At 43.6% G+C, this 25954-nt stretch overlaps 1 protein-coding gene across 3 annotated transcripts in view; it reads left to right on the top strand.

Annotated features, from left to right (window-relative positions):
- Nucleotides 1-25954, top strand: part of LOC115570403 (cadherin-18) — a 190738-nt gene that overhangs the window by 87167 nt on the left and 77617 nt on the right. Inside the window, exon 1 of one of the 3 annotated variants that reach the window (XM_030398966.1) lies at nucleotides 6323-6576. The exons of 1 other annotated variant lie outside the window; for it this stretch is intronic. The gene's annotated coding sequence lies outside the window, so the exon portion shown is untranslated. Of the gene's footprint in view, nucleotides 1-6322; nucleotides 6689-25954 lie in introns of those variants that run through there. One more of the 3 variants, XM_030398965.1, reaches the window with a different exon arrangement.

Genomic DNA, 25954 nt, shown 5'->3' with positions numbered 1-25954 from the left:
TTTTTTTTTTTTAATACACTGAGCACATCCACTTTAGAGCGTGTTTGAAGCTGGGTGCCAACTCTGGCTGTGGACCAGAGACACAGTTGTGTTGGCAGGGAGAACTAGGCCTGGATGATAGATGATGCTGGAGGCAGTGTGCTGAGGAGCCTCTGACGTCTTCGAGACCCCTGCCTCTCCTCGTCCACTTCCTCACTCTCATCTCGCCGCTCGCCTCCTCGTCTCTGATGCCTAATCTGTCTCCTAAGCAAGCACTCTTTAGTATATAGACCCCCGCCGCCTTCTCCTCCCCTCCCCTCGTTCATGACGCATCACCTTCCATTCTCTCCAAGTCTCCTCTGCGGCCTAATTGATGGGCGAACACTAACAAGTTGCCCTCCCTCCATCTCCCCACCGTGTCCTGGTCCTGAAGGGCCTCTCTCTCTCTCTCTCGCTCTCATGCTGCCCATCTCCTCGTCCCACTCCCCCACCCGCCCCGCTCACCGCTCTCTTCATTATTCATTATGTTTCCCTTTGGATCCAGAGAGAGCAAAAGCATGGCTGAATTCATAGGCAGACTCAACAGTTTGCCCAAGGGTACGCGAGCAATGTGAATGCGTGTGCCTGCGCGGACGGAGGAGCGGTGGAGGAGCGGGAGGTAGAAAGAGAGCGGCTGACTGACAGACTGACTAATTGATTGACAGAAACAAAAGGAGAGGGAGAGACGGAGAGAGGGGGAAAGTCAAGGATAAGAGCAACCTACCGAAAAAAAGAGTTCAAAACAGTGTAATTGGGCTATTTTGAAACCCAAGAAAAGGAAAGTGTGGCCCGAGCTGAGAATGTACAGCACGACTGTGAGTACAAAGAGACTGAGATTATGAATGACTTTGAAGACTAATGTTTTGTGGAAGACTGGATAACTGTGTCATTTGATTTTTCACCCAGTCTAGACATTATGCAAGCGATGCTGAGCAAATCTCCCGCCTTGACATTAATATCATTGCCCGCGATGCCATCATTTGTTCCGGCCTGTCATCAAAACATCATCTGTTTGTTTACTTGTAGTCAGTTTGAACAATGGCGTTTCAGTCACGATGTGACATCGCGCGAGCAAGGAGTATGGGGATGCATTCTGAGGCGTCCTTCTGTACGCCTTGAGACGCCAAACCACAATATTTGTTGTGGTCGCGGTATAATTGCAAAATAATCTGCACCCATTCAAGTGTGGTGCACAATAATGGAAGCAAGTGTGGTATCCAGGTACGGAACATGACTTGGGGGAGCATTCTCTTTAAAGGATTCAACAGGTCAATGACATCATCCTTTAATTCACAATCTCAAAATGTAAAAAAAAAAAAAAAAAAGGTAAACTGTGCAGGAGTTTCATTCAATCGTCACTTATAACACGCTAGAAATGTGTTGCGCTCTCCGTATTTCCTTCATTTCTTGATATTTTGCTGTTTTCTGGGATTTTCTCGGCCTCGCCCGTCACACGGCGGCTGTGCACCCCGCAGCACGTACCAGCACGAGGCTGGGACCAGGTCGCATCGCTGTTTTACCATCTCGATCATCCGCTGTGGGTCTGCTTTAAATGTATGAGGAGCTGCAGGTCTGCGTGTGGCTGTTTGACGGATGGTGGGGCCAGACCACCGGACCAGTCACCCGCATGAAATGTCGGCAGTTTATGTTTCCGCAAACTGCTGATACGTTCACATTTATACGCGTCATACATAACATTATTGACTTTTTCACAAAACGTGTCGTGTGTCTCAAACGGGCTGCAAAGGCAGTGAACGCTGACTGCGTTTCAACATTTGTAAATGATAAAACACCGGATATATACAGTATGTCTAAAGGGAGAGTGCAACATCTGGAAATTTGTGAGAGTGATGATATGGATATTTTCAAAAAAAATATCATGAGGATATTTCTTACCAAAGCCAAAACATGACAAATTCAACAGGCATGATAAATCTCCATCAGCTGTTGTTGTTTATTTATTTTTTTTGCTTTTTTACTGTAGAATCACATACAAGGATGACAACATTTAGCAGTTAAACGGTATGTTATTTACCTCTGAGTTGGTATGTTTGAGCTAGTTTAATGAGAAGGAGTCAGAAAAAAAACAGCCATACCTTTGTGTGGAATAGATACTTAGGATTACTTCATGCCACTTCTGCCCCAGCAAGTTTTATCCTCATGAAAAATGTTACTGGGGATCACAGCTTTATGTGTCGGCCTGCAGAGGAACATCTGCGGTGCTTAAAAACAAGGTTTCGACTGGATATCGCGGGTCCATGCTGCGACTGTGAGTCTGTGCATTCAGTCCCTGGTAAGATTATGGCCAGACACCGAACATCATTGAAATGCTCCCTGGGGGGAACAGGCCCTGCGACAGACTGTCTGTGACACCACATGTGTAGCTGCTTGAGTGGGAAAGTGTTTTCGAGGATGCATACATGGTCGCAGGCCCAGCTTTGAATTTCAGAGAGCAGTGTGAAGCATTTTTTGCAACATGGATCAAAACAAAATGTCATTCTTTATTGAACGCCCCAGTGCATCACTCATGCACACTCAAAGCAACAGCTGACTACGGATGCACCCTGTTGACTGTCAACAGAGGTTTGTACTGTAGAAAGAGGTGAAAAGAGTGGGCTGAGTAGTTGGAAGCATTGGTTATTAGATGCTTAAATTCTTTATGGAAATGGATTGAAAGTTGATAGACAGAATCAAAGACTTTCAGTTGGATGTATGTTGATCAATAGATGCCTGGAAGAAATAAAAAAAAAGATACATCCAAACATATCATCATATCATGAGGTGGAGGGGCTGGTGGTGATGGAATTGCCAGTGAGAAGGCCGCCAAGCCTATGAACACGGTCCGAGAAAGCATATCAGCAACTGTGAATGTGAAACCTCTGGATATTTTTTTGAGGAGACCGCCAGCCTTGTAGGCGGGGCGAACAAAAACGGACATTTAAAGCCAAAATGTAATCTTTTCCTTACCCTAACCAAGTGTTTTTTGTGCCTTAACCTAACCAGATGACAAGCACTGTGTTGTCACAACATGATATGTTGTACCTAAAGAAATACGAGTTTGCAACATAAGGAAATGTGAAAGTTTCAACATATCTGGGGTTTTGCAGAAACGTATATCGCCGGTATTTATTCTGGTTATTGGATGGATGTGCGTCACCAACACGTTCTTATTCCCAACTCGTCAAATACAGCAGCTTGGTCAGTGTTCTTTAGCTTCAAACTGTGGCACTCTACCTACTGCTCTGGCGTCAAGTTAGCAGTAATACATACAATTTAATGTACAGTTAGATTTTCAAAATAAAGCTTGCCGACAAACAGTTCACATATCATGACATTATGATTTTAGACTGTTGATAACGTTGTCAAACGGTTGTGGTTTGGTTTAGGCACCAAAAACACTCGGTTAGGTTTAGAAAAAGATCCCACTTTGGGTTAAAAGTTGTTGTTTAGTCTTGTAACTTAGCTGGATTTCTATTGGGAAGCTAAAAACAGAGTTCAACTCTCATAATCATACATTTTCACCCATGAGCCGCGGAACTCTACTGCACTCGGTAATCGACTCATCGGGACTTTCCGTCAACAGGAAGCTGCTGCAGAAGAGAGGTAAATTTAGTCAGCTTTTCAGTAGAAATCCAGCTAAGCTAGTGGAGTTTTAATGCCCCGGACTATGTGCTGAGACTCTATTTGTACTGTTGCTGAAGTTTGGTGCTGTTCTGAGCATTATTTGTGGCTTTTTGGTGGCGGTTTATATTTGGATCCATTTACTGCAGTGTATTGTTGTCGTGCGGTCGTTTCTGAGGTTGATAAAACTCCGTAAATTAGCGGTCTGCTAACTTGATCTCGCGAGAGGGAGTCTAACACAGTTTCATGGTGTGTTAGACCATGGATTAAATTTACACCGGAATATCCCTTTAATATGATGAGGAGCTTTTGTGCCCAGAACTTTTTTTCTGATAAAGTTGTGCTCTCAAAAGCCCGAAAATAATATGCAAAATCCATCTGAACTATTGAAGATCAACATTTTCGCTTGTTAGGCGAGGCCATAGGAGCGAATGAAACGCTATGAATCTACAGCCTATTTTCCCTGAATGCCACTGCTTAGATGTTGACCTCACTCTCCTAATTCTCCTAACTCTTCTGAACTCGCCGGAGTAATTGGTGGTCGTGCTTCGCTGTTGGCGCTATTAAGATTCTGGGGGATGAAAGTAACGCTCAGCTCGTCATGACTCAAAAAAAACCTCATGAAAGACAGTCAATGTTTTTAAAGGATATTTGACTCTTAGACTATTTATGTCTAAAGCTTTTGAAAAAAAATAAATAAATAAAAATCAACCACAGACGACACTGCTTCAACTCCACATGTGTAGATTTGGGAGAAAAAAATATACCATCCGCCCAAAAAAACATGAATTGTCTTTGCCCAATTATTTTGTTCCTCAAGTCTGTCCGTTATTTATTTTAAAGCAAAGTTTCTGAAGCACAAACATCATTTTCCCTTCAAAGTAGAGGAAGACAACAAAAAGTACTGCATTCCAAGTTTTGGTGAGCCTGCCCTCATTGTTTTACTCCGGTTATAACCCTTTCCGTCCCAGCAGCCCTTCCTCTTACTAAAGTAAGGCCTGCACATGAATGGATTGTTGAATCTCTCAGTCAGTCAGCATACTTATACTGATATCCCAGGTCCTAATGAGCTAAATTAGCTACCACACTAGGCTGTAAAGTGCTCACTAGTTGCTTGTATCACATGCTCAGTTCCAAACTAGAATGGCACTCAGTAGAGCACAGACCTCCGCCAAAGCCCAACAGTCCTCTTTAATTCGATCGGGCCTAATTGTCATCTGCATCCTTTTCTGAATCCACATTATCTGATTAGCTGATTTCTGTCCCTTTGTATTGCTGTATAGCGTCTGAAAGAAGACTGTGACTCTGAGAAAACATATGTAAATCCGCCAGATCCTGATTTTGCATCGAACTGTACTCGCTCGTAGATTTCAGCCACCTACATTCATTAAAATCCATGCATTATCCACAGATAAATTCACAAAATGTCAAAAGACACAATTTCTCACAATGTTAAAGGAAACATATCCTGGATCCGCACCAAAACTTAACTGGGTCTATTCTGGGCGGCCCGAATCATCTTCCATCGAAGTTTTGTGGAAATCTGCTGAGCAGTTTTTGTGTTATCCTGCTGACAAACCAACAAACAAACCAACACAGGTCAAAAACGTAATCTCTTTGGCGGCGGTAAAAAGTTGGGACACAGTGTGAGGCAGATAAAACAGAATGTGGCATTTTTTTCTAATACTCTCTGGGCACGTACTCTGTTGAAAATGGTACAAAACATTATCTGTTTCTATGTTTTGACCTCATCTACGTGGGTTTTTATCAGTGTTTTCTGATTGTACATTTCATACCAAGAACACTGGGACAAGAGACTGGCAACGTTGTGGAATGATCCAATAATACTTGTTTGGGACACCTCACAGGTACACAGGTTAAACCCATCCTTTATTTATTGACATTTTAGCTCAATATATCCTGGATGTTGATCGAAACGACTATTTATTCAGTCAGTCTAAAAGAAAAAAAAAAAGAACTTCAAATAGAGAGACTAAACAGAAGCGTGACATAAAAAAGAAAAAAAAAACACAGTATTTGGCACGGGAGTAAAAGTGTTTCGAACAGTTCGGCTGCTAAAATAAGAAAAGAAAAAAAAAAATCTGTGCAATATTCTGCGCGCAGCTCCCACAGTTCTGAATGTCAGCGTGATTTGCTGCCTATAGTCTCAGCCAGAGTCTCTAATGCTTTTAAAATGAAAAAAAAACAGTCGCTTCCCCTCACCACCTCCAAGAGTATTTTATACCGGTTTTCCACAAGCAAAAAAATATTACAGTGATATTCAAATAAATGGCTGAACACTCGGGGTTCACTTCATAAGGTTATTAGATGGTAAATTCCCCTCATTTTTAATTTAAAGTGAGTAAAAGAAAAAAAAACGTGAATATAAGCAGAGTTTTTTCTTTCTTTGTTGGAGCTCTGCATCCTACTGGGACAGTCAGAGAAGGTAGGCTGTGTCTGGAACTTTGTGTGTGTGTGTTAGAAAATGAAGATCGGGATCACGTATCTTCCCGATCACTATCTTATATAATCACGTGTTAACAGAGGGAGAGAGGAGCAGATGAGGAGAGCGAGATAATGGAGAGAGAGAGAGAGAGAGAGAGAGAGAGGTGGAAGGGAAGCACGGGGAGGGCCGGTCCGAGCCTGATAGCCCCGGGATTGATCTGAAAACCGACCAATCGGGCGCCTTCCTCGGCCCGAGCCGCCGCAGTAGCCGGGCAGGATTGGAGGGGATGCTTCGGAGGAGAGATGCGCACACAAGCACCGGCTCGGCTCGCTCGTCCCGTCTCCCCGCACACACACACACACACACACACTCATACACTCACACGGGGGGGAAAGAGAGAGTATCGGCTCTCCGCAAGCCGTGCAGTCAAAGCTCTGCCCTGGAGAGGATGACAGCGGGTGTAGGGGGAGGAAGCTGAACGGGAGACCGAGGTAAAAGAAAGAAAAGAAAAAAAAGGAAGGAATGAGGAGCAAACTCGAACTCGTGCGTCTTTCTCGCCGTCAACCAGCTGCCACGCGTGTCCGGGAGAGTGCACGCGGACAGGTAAGCGAGGAAAAAGAAGTTTGCGCTGTTTTTTTTTAAATATTTTTTTTCTGCGTCGCGAGTGTTAAGTTTTGTGCGTTTTGCACCTGTGCGCGTGACTGTCTGTGGCGCCCCCGCCTATAGCGTGCTGTGTTGGGAAAAAGAGAGCTGGTAAATAAATAGGAGCGCTGTGCGCGAGAGGGGGGCATGTGCGGACTGACCGTGTGCGCATTTTCTACTGCGCCTCCGTGGAATTGGGCACTTGGGCAGAAGGGGAAAAAGGTCGAGGGAGGAAAAAGAAGAAGTGGAAGTAGAAGAATGCGCACTTTGTCTCAGGCGTTTTTTTTATTATTATTATTTTAAAATATATATATTTTTTTATTTTATGGTGGCTGTAATGAGGGGACGCGCGCTTCTGTCTTTCCACCTGGGGTGTTGTTGCACACAGCGCCTCGGTGTAGTCCTGAATGATACGACGGTGCTTTGCTGTAGCGGAGTGGGAGTTGGAGGCTATCCGATCCCTCCGATGCGCGTGCCGCACCAGTGTAGCCAGACAGAAATTTACGCGCACTGCAGGAAACAGGAGTCCACTCACTGACTGCAGCTCCTCTCTCTCCCCGCGCCACATCCCAGCTCTCCGTAGCGCGAGGGAAAGAAGAAAAAAACGCCAAAGACGCTTTTTGAGTGAATGTCTGACAGTCGCGTGTGTGTGTGTGTGTGTGTGTGTGTGTGTGTGTGTGGAAAGACGCCTGAGCCAAGTGCCAGATGCTTAGCTGTCCCTGTTAATGTTGCATTGACTGGCTTTTGGTGAGCACAGGGAGAAAACTGTATGGCTGCCAGTCCCCAGCGTTGCATTTTATATTTATTTATTATTATTTATTATTATTTTGCAAGGTGATCACCTCTCTGATGTGTTGTGCGGATGTTTAGGTGGCAAGTGTCATGTGATTCAGTGGCATGTTGTTGGGATATAGTGTGTGGAGGGGGAAAAAAAAAAAAAAGGTGTGGATGATTTCACAGGAGGGCTGGAGTACAGGGAGGCTGCTGTGGGCTCTGACATTGATGCAGACAACATGCAAATGTTGAGGAAAAAAAACTGGGCTGAGGGAGAAGTTTTGATGATTTTTTTCCTTTTTTTTTCTTTTTTTAATTGCTGCCAGGGGACATCCGTAGCAGTTCCCGTTACCTTTCCATCTATAGGATGCCAAAAATGAGTAAAACATGTCCATCACAGTGCTCTGGAATCCATTTGCAATAACTTGAGCAGTAGAAAACGTGTAAATTCTCACATTTACAAGCTTTATCGAGCAAATGTTCAGATTTTTTTGCCTGAATGATTAGCTGGTCGTCAGAAACTCCCCGACTGGCTTCAACACTGGACTGCACTTGAGGATTCGGGTGATTATGCCAACATGAATACAATATGTGGTTTGCACTGGGCTTGCGTGGCGTGCCCTCCAGGCATTGGTCTCAGAGGACCCACCCCCTGCTGAACATCCATCCATCCATCATGTCAATCTTGTCTTTAGGTTGGTAATCTGTTCCCATGTGCAAGCCATTATCACTCACTTTTCCCCACAGCTGACATGTGCAGGGCTGGGCGCTACATATTTACTGACAGAAACTCTGAATTAACCATTTCAACTGAAGCAGTAACCGAGGCATGGCATTTTGTGTTGAAGGCCACAACACAAGGTGTGTGTGTGTGTGTGTGTGTGTGTGTGTGTTAGCTCTAAAAGCAGTCTGATTCATCGCTTCCTTGGACATTGTTAAAGCACACTGAGGCAACTGGCGGAGTTCAAGGAGGCCATGATGGTTCTTGAATTTGAGATTTACTGGTCAGGAAATGGCTCAGTTTTGTCCAGCACTCGGAACAGTCTGAGTTTGTATGACAACATATGGGAAATAAATAAATAAATAAATAATAGCCCGCCAGCTGCACTGGGGGAATAAAAAAAATGTTTCGGCTTCAAATGGATAGCAGGTAATGATTCTTTTCTTCAGTAGTTTTTGATTTTGATGAGTATGACTCAAGCCAATAACAAGCTAGCAGAGACAAAAGAGAAGCCTTGGAATTGCTTAGTCAGTCCAACCAAAAGAGAAAAGCACCATTTAAAAGTTTTATCAGACACAAAAGACAGACTGGTTATCAGAAAAAATACTATGAAACCTTTTGTGGATCCAGAGTAAGCTGGATGCTATTTCATGAAATGCCCCCAGTAATGTCATTCTGTGGCTAAAGAATTGCATTGTGGGTAATGTAGACACCAGGTTTTTTTAAAAAGCAGTCCACTAGTCTAGTGTCTAGCAACAAATTGACAAAATAGATGCAGCAGAATCAGAGTTAAGGCTTTATTTCATTCCACGCTTCCTGTTCACGACCTATTGCCTACATTACCCACAATGCACCGTAGCCACTGAGTGATAACACTGGAGATTTCATCAGATGACATGCAGCTTCCTCTCGAGCCACAAAAGGCTTTATACTCGTTTTTTCACACATGCAGCAGTACTTGTTATGACCTGTAAACACATTTGAATGTGTGAAACTGGTGAAGTTACCCTTTAAGTTATGTTGTTACATTCCATCAGTGATTATTGACATTTTCTGAAGTGAAGATATTTTTATTGTTACAGTTCCAAATATCCAAATACCCTTGATCCGTATCAGCCCTAGTAACGCTTTATTTGTCAATCCCCACTCAACATCACCAAAAGACTACGTGCTGTTCCAGTAATCACCATAACAAATGAACATTTATCCCATGAGAAGTTTTGATTTCCGCTTCCTCCTCGCATCAGGGACTGGCAGGTTTTCCTTTTTGAAAAAACAAAATGGAGTATCCCCTTAAACACAGGTCAACACCTGCCTGAGAGCAATCAAACGCCAACTGCAAATGTTCTGAAAGGACAAAGGTGGCCTCAGCACCCTTATTAGACACTGTTTGTTGATATAATAGTACACCTGTTTGGCCAGCCTCTGGATGTTTCCTTGTTTGAAAAGGGCACCGAGCTAAATACACCATTATTAATCTCACTGAAGACGGCAACGCTGGAAAATGTCTGCTTTGCTCACAAACAGACTCCAGCGTTTGAATCGTGTGTGATGTCGGCTGCTACGGTAACTCCATGATGGCAGGCGTGCACGCGTTAAATAATGGATTCCCCTGATCTGACGCCAGTTACGCAGACCCTGCCCTGAAGTGTTGTGTCAGCTCGAGTGTGAACAACTGTGCAATTATCAGTCATTACAGTGCGCTCGCTTGCAGAGCAGACATCTTAAGCGGCGCGTGTTTCTCAGCATGGTGGCAGGTTGGTGGCGACGCCAAAAAACGAATTGTCAAACCAAGCTCAATTATAGATGAGAGTTTAAAACCGTGAAAGCTTTCAGCCACCCATCCCTGCCGTTCGGGTGCTGAAAGGCCAGTTTTGGACTATTTTTGATCAGATAAAGTTTGCTGATTTGACGTCGACTTCAAAATTGGACACACGGGTTTGCTTTAACGTGCGTTTAAGGGGCATCTCACACGTTTTAAAGATGGAGTTCAGTTTACGCGCCACAGAGGACCACTGCTCAGCCTGTGAAACAGTTGTGTAATATCTTCCGCGGTGAGCTAACTCCCTTTAGGCTCGGTGACTAACTGCGAGCGTCTGCTTCAGAATAGAGGGGTAGTGTTTTCACAGACATGGGCGCTTAGCAGTTGGAGAGGCTCAAACAAAGAGCTACTGCATTATGGGAATTGGAGTATTTTTTTGGAGCACAACCAAAACTGGAGATAAAATGTCAGGGCATCTTTGCGCCTGATGCCCACCCAACTTCATGGATCGGGGGAGGGGAAACCAAAGCCCTTTCTCTAAATCATTTCAAATCAATCGTAAAAAGAAAGCTAGATGCATCATGAAGTAATGGCCCATACAGGAATGGTTTACCCCAAGTGGCTCCAGCGTGATGGCCACCATTGTGTTTTCAATCATATCTGAGGCAGACTAGACAGGGAAAAGAACAGTGGATTAGTGTTCCAACGGCACATTCAAAGAGCCATTCATAAGATGAATCATGCTTTCCACCAAACATTAACAGTCTCTCCACAGATAGCGAACAGAAAGAGGTCCTTCACTGTTTCTGTATGCCAGCCGAGACCGACTTGTTTTCTTTCCGCAAGTAAGAATTAAAGCTTTGAGAAGGCAATCGTGTCAGTGATTCCATCTTCTTCCAAATCCGCGCACGCGATAAGGGTAAAAATAATCCCCTGCTTCTAATGCCGCGGCGCGATGTTATTGTATGGTCTACGAAGATAAATGATGGATGAAATGTGTCATCAAATCATTCAAGCCTTATGGGAATGTACACTCACGTACGCGCCCCGAAATGAGTTATCGCGCTCGGGCATCAAACATGCAGGAAACGTATTGTAAATTTATGGCAGCAGCAGCTGTTCGTTTGGAATAAGTTGAAGAGGAAAGTGATGGGTAGCCTGAAGAGGGCCGATCGAGGGTGAGAGGAGTGCTGCCTTGTGAAAGTTGGGTTGTGAAGAGGAAATAAAGAGACACCGTGCTGATTTTATGGGCAAAATCGTTCCTTAAAATTAAGTCTTTGCACCAGTTTTGCATCAAAAAGGCTGTTGCAAGAATCTCCCAGACTGCAACTCTCATACCTTATGTTGCTGCTGCTGTAAACAAGACCCTGAATTTGACACCATCTTCAAAAAAAAGCATTTCTCCATCCAGTGTCTCTATGGAGATATTACTGTAAAAATGCACATGAACTGCCGCGCCTTGCCATTTAAGACCTAAAGATCCAAAGTTATCGACTTTCAAGTCCAATTTTCTGCCGTCATGTGTGATATTTTCCTGCTTTCACCTGTTAGGTTCAATATGACCCGCTGTCCAGTTAAACTGATTCCAGTAAAGATTTTTCAGTTAGATTGTTTTGAGTCTGCTACCTGCATTGATCAGGCCGCTGCTACTGCTAATGTCTGTTATCCAAACATCAATAAAGTGCACTTGTCTCCATCATATTAATCCAGATAGAGATTATTGACAGATATTCCGGCTGTCAAACACCCCCAACAGTATCGTCTTTCAATGGGGACATTTTCTTTCATGGATCAAATTCCGAGCTTAATATCGAGCGAGTCAATACTCAGCATTTCTCTTTGCCTCCTATCTATTTTACCTCCATGTTAGCAGTGTTGCAATTCAGGCCAATCATACAGACTCAACACCTTTGTTCTGACCCCAAATGAATGCAATAAAATAATCAGTTGTATTGTTAAAACTGTTGAATAAAAATGAGGTCATCATCAGCACAACTTACAGACCTTGAATTGCTGGAAACTAAACCAGGCTGCCAGAAACGCAACAATGACCAATCAGGAGACGAGAGGTGGAAGGAGACTTCCATGAGCTCATTAGCGGGGTAGGTGTGGTCAAAGGGTCCACATGGTAATCATTCAGAAATTGAGAAAACCTTGGAAGGATTTGGCTTCTCCTGATTTGAAGAAATTCAGGGCATGGTCACACTTTTGCAAAATCACCAGTGGCGAGTAATCACCTCCCGATTCTTCCACTCTACATGACTCCAGACTTATTTTCACCCTAGTTGCGCACCTGGCCATTTAATTTAGGTGTACCCAATAATTATTTTTGACTTTTCTTAACACATTATGTAAATTATTGTAAACAGGTTACAAGGTGGACATCCGTGTTTTCCTTCATCTATATCAAATGCAAGAAGAAAATGTGACCGACGAAGATGTTAAGTCGCACTCAACAGATTTTTGGGTGCATGTGTGAGGGGTCACACCCCCGCAGCAAAAGGGGCAATCAATACATTTGCATCCTGGGGGGAAGCAAATTTGCACTGTGGCTTTGCAAGTTCAACACTGGTGAACTTTCCTGCTGAAGTCGCAGCCGCAGCCAAAAGCAAAGATGTGTGCGGTTGACCCTGCAAACAGACTTCAAACCAGCCAGCTGAGTTCTGTGTGCCTCGCATTCTGCACTGCCCACAAGCAACACTGGCAGGCAGTTTTCATTTGCCTGCATTCAGCAAAAAAAAAAGATTTCCCTCGATTGAAACCAAACAAACTTGGCTCGCCAGTACCTTTTTTAGAAAGAGAAAATATCCAGTCTGATACTTTTAATTTGGTCTCTCTGGACTTTGTTGTCGTCAAGCGTTTGCTTTCTTTTTATTTAGACTCTCATTTCTTTACAGTAGGACACACAGCACTCTGCATCAGGCTGACATTATTGCACTGTGGGTTTCTTTTAGTATGGGTGAAAGCAGCATTCGAATGATTCATCTCCAGCTCGCACTGTCAGTGACAAATGGGCAGCAAAGCATTTCCTTGAAGAACACTCAGCACTCCGAGAGGAAGTTTAAGTTAGATTGTGACGGAGCATTTTTATAAGGCTGTGGCATCAGAGCATTGAGATTTGGGCCTGGGGAAAACAAAATGAATGATCAAATTAACGCTAACTGAAAATGAAAAGGAAATAATACATAGTTTGCCTCAGTTTTGAGGTTTTTTTGTCTGATTTTAATGGATCATTTGCTTACCATTTTTGTGGCCATTTTCATTATAGTATTGAATTTCTGTAGTTTTTTTTTTTTTTGAAGACTTGGGAGTATAGATTTCTCAAAATATATGTTATTCATGCTAAGTGGATTCTGGGGAAAAAATCAATTTGTGCTCATATCAACCTCCAGAAGAGGGCAGTCACAATTTCCCCAGCCTTTGCAGACCAACCTCTAACATCTGGATGTCACAACATGTCAACAAAGTCTGCCACACATCTCTGTTTTCAGGATCGAATAGAACCATTGTTCTGCCCCGCATGGCGAGAAAGCTTTTAATCGAGTCAGATTCTGCATAGTGTGATACATATGACTCACAAATAATAATGCAGAAACCTAGAAATCAACGCCTAATATCAGTTTTTGCAGGATGTCTGATTTATCTGTGGGCAAGACAAAAAAAGATGCAGAGGCTTCAAAGCGTGACGTATCAGAAGAAAATGTGACGTAAAAGAGAGAAAAACTGCAGCTGCAGAGGGACGTAGACACAAAATATTCTCTGTCTGCATATTTGTTCAGGGTATTATGTGAAGGACGTCTTAGCAAACCATGACAACAGAGCCATTTGATTGCCAATACGCCGCATGAATAGTTAATGTACTATTAGGGGGGGTTTTGGTTTCCATCTCGCATTTGTGAATGTTTGCTCGGAGACTTTTCCCTTTTTTAAATAGCTCTTAAGGATGAACTGTCATTATGTAATCGCTGCGCGTTTCTGCCTGGAATCCTCGGGGCTGCCTCCGAGTATTTTATTTTGTTCTCTGCTCGAAAGCGTCGGGGTGGCGGGTACGCCTTTTGGTCACATTCGGGAGGTGCGTTTTATTCACCTGGGCTCGTGCTTTATAACATTTGTCCCCCTCTAGATTTACGCTCGAAGCTTTAGGCACACAAACTCCACATTATACACAGACTAAACTGGCAGACGTTCGGCGTCTCACACGGGGGGAAGTTCAGGAGATCGGAGGTGTGTTCAAAGACAGCGCTGAGGTTAAACTTCTGTTGAAGACAAAGTTTTACTCCAAAAATGTGACAAAATTGTTGAACAGTGACTTACAGTGTGCAACATAGTGTTGCAGCTAAGGATTATGTTTGTTGCTGTATTCTTTAATTAATTGTTAATTAGTTATTTGGTCTATAAACAGTTCATTAGTGTTTGCCAAAGATGATGTCGTCAAATATCTCACTGTGTCCACAACACAAAGATATTCAGTTTAGTGAAATAGAGGACTAAATAAACAGAGAATATCACATTTAAGAAGCTGGAGTCAGAAAAAAAAAAAAAAAGATGTCATATCATGCTCATTTTCAGGTTCATAATTTTATTTTGGGTTACTACTTTAATAGGTTTACATGCTTAAATGCTCAAAAACACATCTGTTTTCTCATACTCTCCAGTATCCCCCCCTCTGTCTGAAAGGCTCGGTTTTAGCTCCTGTCTCTTTAAGGGCCCCCATCTTGAATACACAGTCTGTTCTGATTGGTCAACTCGCGCACGCCTGAGCCAGCACCGCCAACAACAACCGAGCAGCTGTGCTCAATCAATTCTTACTTTCCAAACTAGCCGCCAGGCATACATTATGCAAATGTCTGACATGGCGACACGCCGCGATGTCAACAAGACACGGAATTAGAGACAGCTCTGCTGACGAGGCGTTTCAGGAACGGTGTTCACTGTGGGAGAGAGGAGCTTCTGTCTCTGCGGATCTTTTTCATGCACAACTACCTATACAACCCACTAAAGGAAAAACGATTAAAGAGCACGATAGTTTTTCCTTTAAGAAATCACTCAAACTCAATAATCAATGACCAAACTGTTGACAGTTGATTGACTGTTGCAGCTCTAGTGTTGCATTATTGAAAGTACAGGATCAAAACAAGGTGCTCATCCACAAAATATGCTCTTATTTTGTGGAACTGGATGGAGTTTAAAACAATAGAATATATAAAGCCTTTCCATGTGAAACCCTGCAGGAATTATTAATCATATTTTACCCCTTTGGTGTTCAGAGACATTACATCCGCCGGCTGAAAATACAGCTCTCAGTGTAATATGGACACTAACTCAAAAGTCTTGTAGTGTCCTGACAGAGAGGGGAGGTGAGTCACGTCAGCTAGTTGTCGGTGTCACGGTGCAAAGAAAGGGCCTCCGATGTGACGGCACTGATGAAACATTAGTGTGCTGCGCGCCTGTCAGACCGGCTCACCCTTCGCATGCGGCGGCGGGACGTGGAAAATGTGAGAGAGATGTTAATTGGACCATGCCAGCGCTTTATGAGGTTGAGGTGGGGGGAGGAGGGAAGATGGACAGAGTCCCTGCTGATTCACAGATCTGAGGTGGATGAGAGGCGAGCCGCGGGGGGCTGTCCGCTAGAGTTAAGGCGACATCCGGAATTTCAACGCTGCTTGAATTCCTCTGCAAAGGGTTGAATCCAATGCTGGGTTTTACATGAGGCTATATGAGTGGGCACAGGAGCAAGAATGACGTAAACGGGCATTCCATTTCTCCCATTTTCTAGCTCAGCCGAGACGTTAAGTGTTTTGTTTTTTCACTTCTATTTGGATGCATTTACACTATCTCTGCAGCAATGATATGAAAAAGAAAAAGAAAAGCTTAATTCATACTGTCAGTCAACACTGGCTATACTCCACCGCTTCCACTGCCGCTAATGTAGGGTTGTGCTGTGTGTAAGCAGATTTTCTTAGAACCGTCTCCAGAACTGTGATTGAACCATTCACTTTGTAGCAACATCTGCCTGCTTCCCTCGCCCCAAGGACCGCGCCGGTTGTGAGCCACGAGCGCCGTTGCCAAACTGTCAAAGCCGGTGCCAACGTGTCAAACAGCTCGGCGTGTATTGAAATGAATCTCAATGTGCCTAAACAAGTCGACCACCCTGTGCCAGGAGCCTGATTTCAACCTTGACACGACACACGGTTTATACCAGAGCTGGTATCTTATTTTAAGTCGATGCATCTGCACAGTCTCTCTCTGTGTCTTTTGTAGTTTTCCCACCGGCAGAGCGTTCTTTTGCATCAAACCAAGCGATCCTAAGTTCTCCTTTTTTACAGAGCACATTCGCACCCTGATGTAGCTCGAGCATTCAAATCCAAATCTCGTCTCAAATTAAAGCCCAAACAACCGAAGCCAAGTTGAACCTTGTGAGTCTGTTTGTGTGTATAATCATGAGAAAAGTCGGTCCCGGAGACACATATAGTAATGGGAGCTACCGTGTATATAGTTTTGAGTATTTCGCCAGGCGTGGACAGATTTTTGGTCACACAATCACAAGATGCAGTCATGAAACTTTAGAGATGGGTAATCGATGAAGATTGCTAGTCAATGAAGATGAGTGTTGGGGGCCAGAAGTGCTTAAGGCCATGATCTTGGGTCATGGTCTTAAAGCGAAACTCTCGCCAAAAAGCAACCGAGGCTTTATTTGGGATTAAAAATTAGTCAAACCTTCGTGTGAAAGCATAATTACGACGAAAGAGGCACTTTTAAGATTTACCGTATTTTGGGTTTTGGGCACGTTAATTTTGAACGGGAGTGCTCGGGGCAGGATACGCTAGCATCAAAATCGCTATTTTTAGAACACTAAGAAGGCTCGACACAACATGACACTTTGTTAGCTGCTGCTGCACCTCCTGCGCGTCGCCGTCATGCCAGACAAAAAGTGTTGATCCCTGAGTGCGATCCCAGGTCGCATTCGGGGATCAACACTTTTTGTCTGGCATGGCGGCAACGCGCAGGAGCGCAGCAGCTAACGTGAGTAGTTCAAAAACCTTCTTTTTCATAAACTATGTGTACACAAACAATGTTCTCAATGCTCTTGTTCATGAGTAGAGACCCTGGTGATGCTACGAGCAAAGTTTCATGTTGTGTCGAGCCTTCTTAGTGTTCTAAAAATAGCGATGTTGATGCTAGCATGTCGTGCCCCGAGCACTCCCGTTCAAAATTAACGTGCCCAAAACCCAAACTACGGTAAATCTTAAAAGTGCCTCTTTCGTCGTAATTATGCTTTCACAGGTTTGACTCATATTCATATTCAATCCCAAATAAAGCCTCGGTTGCTTTTTGGCGAGAGTTTCGCTCTTAGCACTTCTGGCCCCCAACAATCATCCTTGAGACACTTACGGATAGATTCTCACATCATCTTTGTGTTTGCAGTCAAGCTGAAAATGATACATTTATTTGTGGATGAACATAATCTGTATTTTTGTTTCGTCATCATTTCATCCCCAAAAATGGTGAACACATCCTGGCTCCAGTGTCTCAGTTTTTTTTATGATATCACACTGAACATCTGATGGATTTTGACGGTTGGTCTGATGAAACAAACCATGTGAGGATAATCTAAACACCAAAAGAAATGATTAATCAAGAGTACAATCTGTAGATCAGGGTTGAGCAACTGCTCGGCTGAAATGAGCGTGCGTTTTATGAGCATGAGTGTCATCTGAGTTAAACGTTATAACAGCCATAAAAATGAAGAGCTGATGAGGGGATGTCCTCACTGGGAGGCTGACTGAAGTTTATGCATTCAAGATTATAAAAACTGCGCCCCTGATAAAAGAACAACACTGATCAGAAGCTCAATTTGAGGCTGTTCTGTAAACAGTTTTCCAGTAAATAATAAATACAGCAACTTCTGATGAACCCTCACTAATTTCAGGCGTTATTTTTTCCAACTTCCAGTTTGAGCACAACCTGCTTTCGGTTTGGGCCCCGCCCGTACTGAGTCCTGATATGATTAAATGATTTGGCTTGAAAAGACACATTACGGCGTACTCGCTCATCCCGACTATAGATAAATCAAAAAGTGAAAATAGCTGATAGTCGCAGCCTTTATCTACAAGGCAGCAAAACGACCAGGTTCTGCATCGAGTGAGAAGAGGCTCGATATTAACGGCAATTCACCAATTAAAATAAAAAAAGTGGGTTCAGTGTAACGCTCTAAATTGATTGGATCGACAAACCGCGTTACGCCATATGTTGTCTCTGCACGGGCACGCGGAGCAAAAAAAACAAAAAAAAAAAAAACTGGAGCGTGTCTTTCAAATCTCTCAAAGTAACACAATGACAGAAAAGAAAGGACCTCAGAGGAACAACAAAAAAACAAAAAAAAAACCAAGAACAAACGCAGTCAGAATAAAGGAAACCCCACTGGTGATCGCGAACGAAGAGGAAATAAATAAAAGAGGAACTAAGGAATCGTAATCTCAACTCAAGTGAGAATGTCGTGAGTCTCATTCTGCCCAGATGTTGTGCTCTCTTAACTGATGATTCTCTTTCTCTTTCACTGCAGTAGTTTTTAGCTTTTAATGCATTTGTAATGATGGCAAGAGGGAAAAAAAAAGAAAAAGAAAACCGTCTGTGTGAAAACACTGCTGTCCCCTCAGCCCACACAGCATACTGCACATTCTCCTCACACTTCCTGATGACTATTCCTCCCAAACCTCCGTCTCTGCGGTCGACATCACCAGCTTATTCTTTATTTGGTCGATGAGGTGGCATATTTGTCTGCTGCCGCAGCTATCGCCCTCCCCGCGAGTCTCTGCGGGCACTTGAAAAGCATCTGCGAAACCCCCAAATCTCTCGCACTTCATCCTCTCATGAGGGAATCTACCTGGCAGCGAGAAAGGCGAGCTTATCTGTGTATGAAATGCTAATGTGAATAGCCTCAGCCCTACTTTGTGGATGAGAGCACCGAGGCCCTCTCCTTGTTGTAAAACCCACCTGCTCTGTGTGTTTTAGCATGTGCGGAACGCCGAAGCCTGCCAAACTCGAGTAGCCTCGACCTGAATTTAGACTCCTCAGACATGGAGAGAACCGAGAGCTGTAGGTGATATGAATACATTTCCATCCTGAATCCAGCCTGTGTCTTTTCCTCTTGTTCTATTTGGCAGACAATGACTTAAATCCCCAAAGATTTGCAAAAACCCATGCAAGTAGTGCTGAAATGGTGAGTCAACCCATTGACTAGTCAACTGACAATGGATTAAAGGTGCATTGTGAAGTTGTTGTTGTTGTTGTTGTTGTTTTAGTGAACAGACGGTTTTCTCTTTACACCAAATCTCACTTATCCTTCAGGCTTAACGAAAGACGGCATCCATTTGTATTCGGAGATTTTGAAAGTTTGTCTGGATTCGTGGATGAGATTCAAAACCAAACAGGAACTAAGAGTAGTGTGTCCCCGCAAGGAAGGAGTTGTTAGAGAGAAGATTAAAGTTAAGCTGTTGTTGCTGGTCACCGATTACGTCTCAGTGTCCCAAATCCTTCCAGTAAGGTAAACCCAGGATGCCCGGGTTACAGTGGTGGCGGCGGTGTCTCGTTCAGTCGTGCCATTTGGGGTGTTGCTTTCTCAGCTTGGCTTCCTCGGTACAGTTAGTCAGCTAACTTTGCTTCCGAGCTTCAGAGGCTGATCACAACCCAGTTCTGGGCGTGCGCTGGAGACAAAGGCACTTCAACCTGGCACGGGGATGGGTTTTGGATGCTCGCCCGGCAGGGATGTGAGAGTTGATCTTCCTGTGAGACTTTTCTCTCTGCTCGGGAAAAAAAAAAAGTGTCTCATGTCTACAGTGACTGCAGTGAAACCACCCGGTGGTTCCAACATCTACAGTGTCTACGATTTCCATGTAGACATCGTCATATGCCAATTCAGTAGACACTGACACCAACTGTTTTCTTTTAAAATGGTTGTATTAGATAGAACAGCAGGAAGAGTGACAGGAATCAGGAAGAGAGAGAGGGATGACATGCAGCAGGGGTCACAGATCAGATTTGCGCTGCTGTGGTGAGGACACAGCTTCTGTACACGGGGCGCATACTCCACCAGCTGAGCTACTGGGGCGCCTCGCACAACCCTATTTTAGTGCTATTATCGGTGTGGTAGCACTGGGTAGCTTCAGGTTTTGGGTTGTTGGCTGGACAAAGCAAGCAATTTGAAGTTGGGCAATGATTCAACATTGTAGATTATTGACCTTCAGAATAATTCTTCACAAAGCTGCAGTGAATTATGAGCCGAAGATGGTAAATCCCTTTTTCAGTTATACAGATAAGAAGAGTTTGGACTTATGGTTATAAAATAAATTAATAAATATGCTTTGAACGTTTGATTTTGTATACATTTCTTTTTATTGTGCAATAATACAGAGAACAGAGATGTCCTTGGAAAATATGAGAAAGAAAACTCTTGCTAGTTCTGTCGTTTAAGTAATTTATCTAGCGAAGTGTATGTTAACTTATTTCAACCTGTAAAATGAGAGAATTTGCTGCTTTAAACATAGTTTTACCTCACTACCTTCGTTTTCACCAATATCCATTTGCTGGTTGGTTGGTTTGTCAGCAGGATTACACAAAAACTATGGAACGTATTTTCACAAAACTTGGATGGATGAACGGTCTCAGCCCAGAAAAGACTCTTGTCAACTTTTGGTGCAAATGGGTTGATCCAGGACTTTATTTGTTTCTTACTTACTTTAAGATTTGGCATTTTCGCAGGGAATGATGCATGAATCTTGATGAAAAATACATAGCAAATGTAGGTGACTGTCATCTCTGAATGGGTGCATCTTAAATTACGGTCAATCAGTTATGGGTGGATTAAGGAGTAGTCTTGATTGAATGAAACGGGACCATTGTAGCTTGGCGGAGGTATGCGCTCTACCTAGTTTTTGTAATTGAACTCCCCCCAAAAAATGTCACTATAATCCCTAACTTTAGTCCCTAAAATGTAAACGTTTGCTGCTTTTAACATATTTCATTGTAAAAAATATGGAACATATTTGGTGTTTTGATGGTTCATCAGATAAAAGATTGGGACTCGAACGCTTTGTTTAAAGTTGTGATCAGCAGCTCCTTTTTACCATCCTCTAAGTTTGGTTCAGCAAGAAAAAACAATCAACAGATTACTCAACAAATAATGATTAATCAGGAGTTGGCATCCAGCCGTTTGCCAGCCTCGTGCAACTCCTGCCCGTAATACCGATGGCTCTCACTGCAGTTGCCGTTGCTGCACGCCATCCAGACAAAGGGGGTGTTGTGCGGGACGGGCTGCGGCGGGGAGCGGAGAGAGAGATGATGATGATGCGAGTTGAAAAACTGTGTTTTTTTCCCTGCAGTGGCCAGCAGATGGGTGCTGTCTGCTCCATCCTGGCACTCCCGCTGTATGATTAGAGCTCAAGAATCCAGCCATTAAACACACAACAGATGGGACATTTTCCATCTTCCACCCAGCTCTCATTAAGCAGCCAAACAACATATAGTGGGGTTGACGAGTGCAGGCATGTTTTTCTAATTTGACAGCGAGGAGAGGATAAGAAGAACTCCTCCTTCACGGGTATAATTGAGGTTGTTTAACTTGGCATGTAAACATGAGGAGATGGAAAAACCACCAGAGGCCTCCTGCTCTCATCCAGGCAACCTTTGCCTCGCCGAGCCGTGCGGGGAGCGGCGAGCGCTGGGTTCGAGGGTAATCAAAGCTGAGGGTTAGGACAGATGGCGTTCCGAGGGTAGCGCACTGGAAGGACAAGTCGCTGTTGACTTTGGGAAACATGGTGGGGAGGGGGTGACTGACACACCAGCCTGCCCACAAGACTCAGTGGGAGTCATTACTGCAATGGGCCTAATTACCTTCAGGCCTAATCTGTGTTTAAATACCTGCTGCTTATTCCTTTTAATTACCCACAAGCGTTGGGGAGAAAAGATTGAAATGCAAGGTTGAAGGGTTTGTTGTGATTTTGCATCGGCGTGTGCAGAAGAGGAAGAGGAAAATATATGCAGGGGTTGTTATAATATGTCATATTTTCAAGCCCCGGGTGCCTAATTGTGGCTTCAGTGTAGTTCCGTCTCTCCTGGACTGTTTGCACAGAGGGCTGCAGACTGTCATGGAGCTCTACAGTGAAAAAGTGCGTTTGACAGCAATGTATTGTCTTTTTTTTCCAGTTTTTTTTTTTTTTTTTTCCCCGCAGCGTTCACCTTCATTTGAGATGTTACTCAGACAGATGTACTGTCTGCAGCCTGGAAACTAAACGACTCTCGCCCTCATCACTTTCGAGGTGAGAAGAAAGAGAGCCGATTCCCCAGAACTTCAGATCTCGGTTTGACAAGAAGACGAGCCGAGGGAAGTTTTAACCGTCGAGCCGGGTCATGATTATTAGATGACCTGAGGGCTGTTTTCTGCCGACCGGCCTTGGGTTACGTAATGTGATCAAAGTCGCGTTCTTGCAGTTGCTGGAATACAACTCGGAGACCTAGAAATATCATTCGCTTCCGGAAAAAAAAAAAGCGCTGAAACGAATGTGGGATGTTTAAATTAAAAGCAGCTGTCGAGCAGTCGGAATGAGATTTATGAAGATGAGTGCAATTAATTTTTTTGGGGGGAGCCGGAAGGTGAGGGAAGTAAATGTGCGACTTAACTGTGTCACGCTGGGTTGCTGGCCTGGCATATTTCTATTATTTATACACATTTCTGGCTCAATAGCTACTCTCAAGGTGAGCGAAGGCATTTAACACCTGCTTGGAGCAGACAAACTGATTTTTTTTTTTTGCAGGGCAGCTTACATTCATGAATACTGTTTGATGTTGCGCAAATGGTCAGACCTTCATCGCATCGGGAGAGTTGAATAAATAAACAAAAAGAACCAGAATCGTATGAAAAGAAAACCACGTTCTCTCCAAATGACGCTCGATATTGGAAAAGGGCTCACAGGCTCAGGCAGTGTTTGTAGAAACACTACTGAAACAATCTATTCAGCCGTGATTCCCTGTGTGTGTGTTTTTTTTTTGAGTAAGATGGCATTGTAGAAATACTACAGTCTGCTTGGCTAAACCCCTGAAACGCTGGCACCTCTCTCCAACCTATTTATCTCCTCCAATTTCGTGGAACCTCCGGGGTGTGCCGCACATTCAGAGGATTGCCCCGCCTGTGAAGCTGATCAGACTAATCTGCTTCCTTTCACAAACAATGAGCTGGGTCACGTCACCCAATAGACTCCGGGGCAGAACGCTGCTATTTTTACACCGAGTGCAGATCAGTCAAACGTGTTTTTTTTTGCACTTTTGACAAAACTGGCATCAGATAATTAGTTCAAAAGCACATATTGTCACTGCAGAAGACGCGTTATAGGAGAGCTTATATTCACAGATCAACAGGAGCAGTGTTAAATCCCTGTAGTGCTGCGCGCCATCATTCTTGATGCTTCAAAGAACCGAACCGAGATGGGACACGTGGTGATTTATGAATGTAAAATCCAAGAAAAATGCAGGAGTTTTCTAAAAAAAGTATATCAAACTTTATTTCAACTTAACGTTAGCAGGACTGCAGTGCTATCGGATGCCAAGCAAATATCGACAAGAAGTTTAAACAAACTGACATTGACGCTGGATGCTGGAGGAGAGGCAACAGGACATCGCTTAGGGGCAGGAAATAATGTTTTTTGCTGGCGAGGAACCCAAATACATTCATCAAAACGAACCCAATGTCAAAGTCATGTTCAGGGCAATGCGTCACTGCCGTCACACGGGAAACAAATCTCCCACTCACTGGATTCAAACGATGGAATAAAGGAAAGATACGAAAAATATAAGGGAAAGACGCATCTGTGTTTAATGAAGTTTTGTGTGTGACAGTAACTCAGCCCCTGAGACTCCACTGTGTCTGACAAACACAGCTCCAATTTAGCAAGCTCGTGCCTCTGCAGATAAACTTGTAAATCTCAAAGAATTGCCTCACAGGAGTGGGTTATATGGCAGATCGATACGGATCATAAAAATATAATAAAACACATCTTTTGCCATGATTCCTCAAATGTTATGATCAGACAATGTCGCGAAGATATGCGATAACGTCGGGGTATTTTACAGGTTAGCATGAGCTTGTTTGTCTAAAATGACAACTGAGCACTGAAGCAGAAAACTTAAGTTGGAGTTGAATAATTATTATTGACCCCAAGCATCATTTTCTGCATTACAGTTACAGCTCGACAAATATAATTTGCAGATATATCAGTATCGGCCTATCTGTGCTGAATAGAATGGATTTTTTTTCTTTCTCTTTTTACAGAATATAATGCAGAATAAAATGCTCGGGATTATTTGTAATGTTTCACTTCCCAGTGAAGTGTATTGTTTCAACGCTCTGGTGTCATTTTGGACAATAAGGTTTGTAGTTAAACTGCATAACTGCGTGCCTCCATTATGTACATATTCTTGTGTTCATGGCTAGATTCTGCTTATATGAGACTTTTGGCTGATAGATATACATTTTTATATTGGAACATATTGTACAACATATATGTTGATACTTATATATCTATTTTAAATTGAGGTTTTGTATGTATTGTATAAGATATCCAATAAAATCAAATGTTCCCATCGATAAATCCTGCTCATTGGTTTGCAACATTCCCCGCAATAAGAAAATATACACGTATATTAAAAGAACTGATCTTTTACATCAACACATGTATATAGCCTCACTGTATTTATTCTGCTTTCCCATTGGTCCAGTGTGTATTTTAACCAACACATATAGCTGTAAAGCTGCACGCTACAAGGAATAAAAAAAAAAGACCAGACGTTGGAACACACATTGCAGAACATTGGTGCAGAATATGTCCTTAAGCTTGACTTTCATTTATGCATCCAGCAACAGGTTTGTGGCGAGCTCTTTCCGAGTCAGCAGAAACAACAGAGAGGAGAAGAGTAAATTCAGGCTCGGGCCTCGGGAGCACATCGCAGCGGTTCTTGCAGTCTGGTTTCACACGAGCACAAAGCCTTCGCTCATTTTCTCCTCTGCGTTTTGTGCCGTGCTGCGCTGACTTTAACCGTCTTGTTTATTTACCTCAGCTCAGGGAAACGTCGCCCGGCAAAACACAGGCAACGGCCAGGGCCTCCTGCGCCGGCAGAAAATGTTTCTATTTGTTCCTTTGAGGAGGGGTGAAAAGTCAAGAGGCTCGTTTGCCGTGGTCGCCTCTCTCCGACTGGTCAGAGGCGACACGGAGGCGCGGCGACACGTGTTCTGACCCTCCCTCGTCTTCTGCTATCTGGTGTTTGACATCGGCAGAAAGCTGATGCTGTGAAATCGAATGCAGTGGGTGAGCTCTCAGCAGGAGCCCAAAACATTAGCTATTAGCGGCAGGTGATAGGAGCCCGTTCTCCCTCTCTGCCAGACTGAAGAGAGGCGGTGCATCCCCGCGCTCCCGACATGTTTCCCTCTCTCGCTGTCGGGCGATTTGACTTTATCTTTCTGGCGTTTTAAGTGCTTCACCTACCGCGGTGTCATCAGCGGCTGCGGGTACGCGCAAGAACTGTTGGCTGTCCTCGGCCAAGGTCTTATTCAATTTAGGTTGTTTACACGACCGGTTGATTCCCCCGCAATCGAGTTTTCCTGTTTCCATGAATAACCCAGGAGGGAGAGACGCAGTGTTTGTCTGCCAGTGGTGTCCTAGCCACAGGTTGAACAGTCCACCTGCAAAAATAAAAATGAAAGTATGAAGATGTTGGGCGTACCACTGGGAGTGAAGGGAACAGGGAGGACAGGGAATGGAAACATCACAAGGGCTGGGTATTTTTGTGCCAGCATGGTTCCGTAACGGTAGATGCGATGACTTAATGTATCTATATTTTATATGCAGTGTACCCGAAAATGTTTAATAATTGAATACATTAAAAACAAGAAGAGTTATCTTTGTCTGCTGAGTGGTTGGTTATC

This window comes from Sparus aurata, chromosome 19 (genome assembly GCF_900880675.1).
Source record: "Sparus aurata chromosome 19, fSpaAur1.1, whole genome shotgun sequence".
Lineage (NCBI taxonomy): Eukaryota > Metazoa > Chordata > Actinopteri > Spariformes > Sparidae > Sparus > Sparus aurata.
Note: the sequence above shows the minus strand (reverse complement) of the source record. Positions and strands in the feature narration are given on the sequence as shown.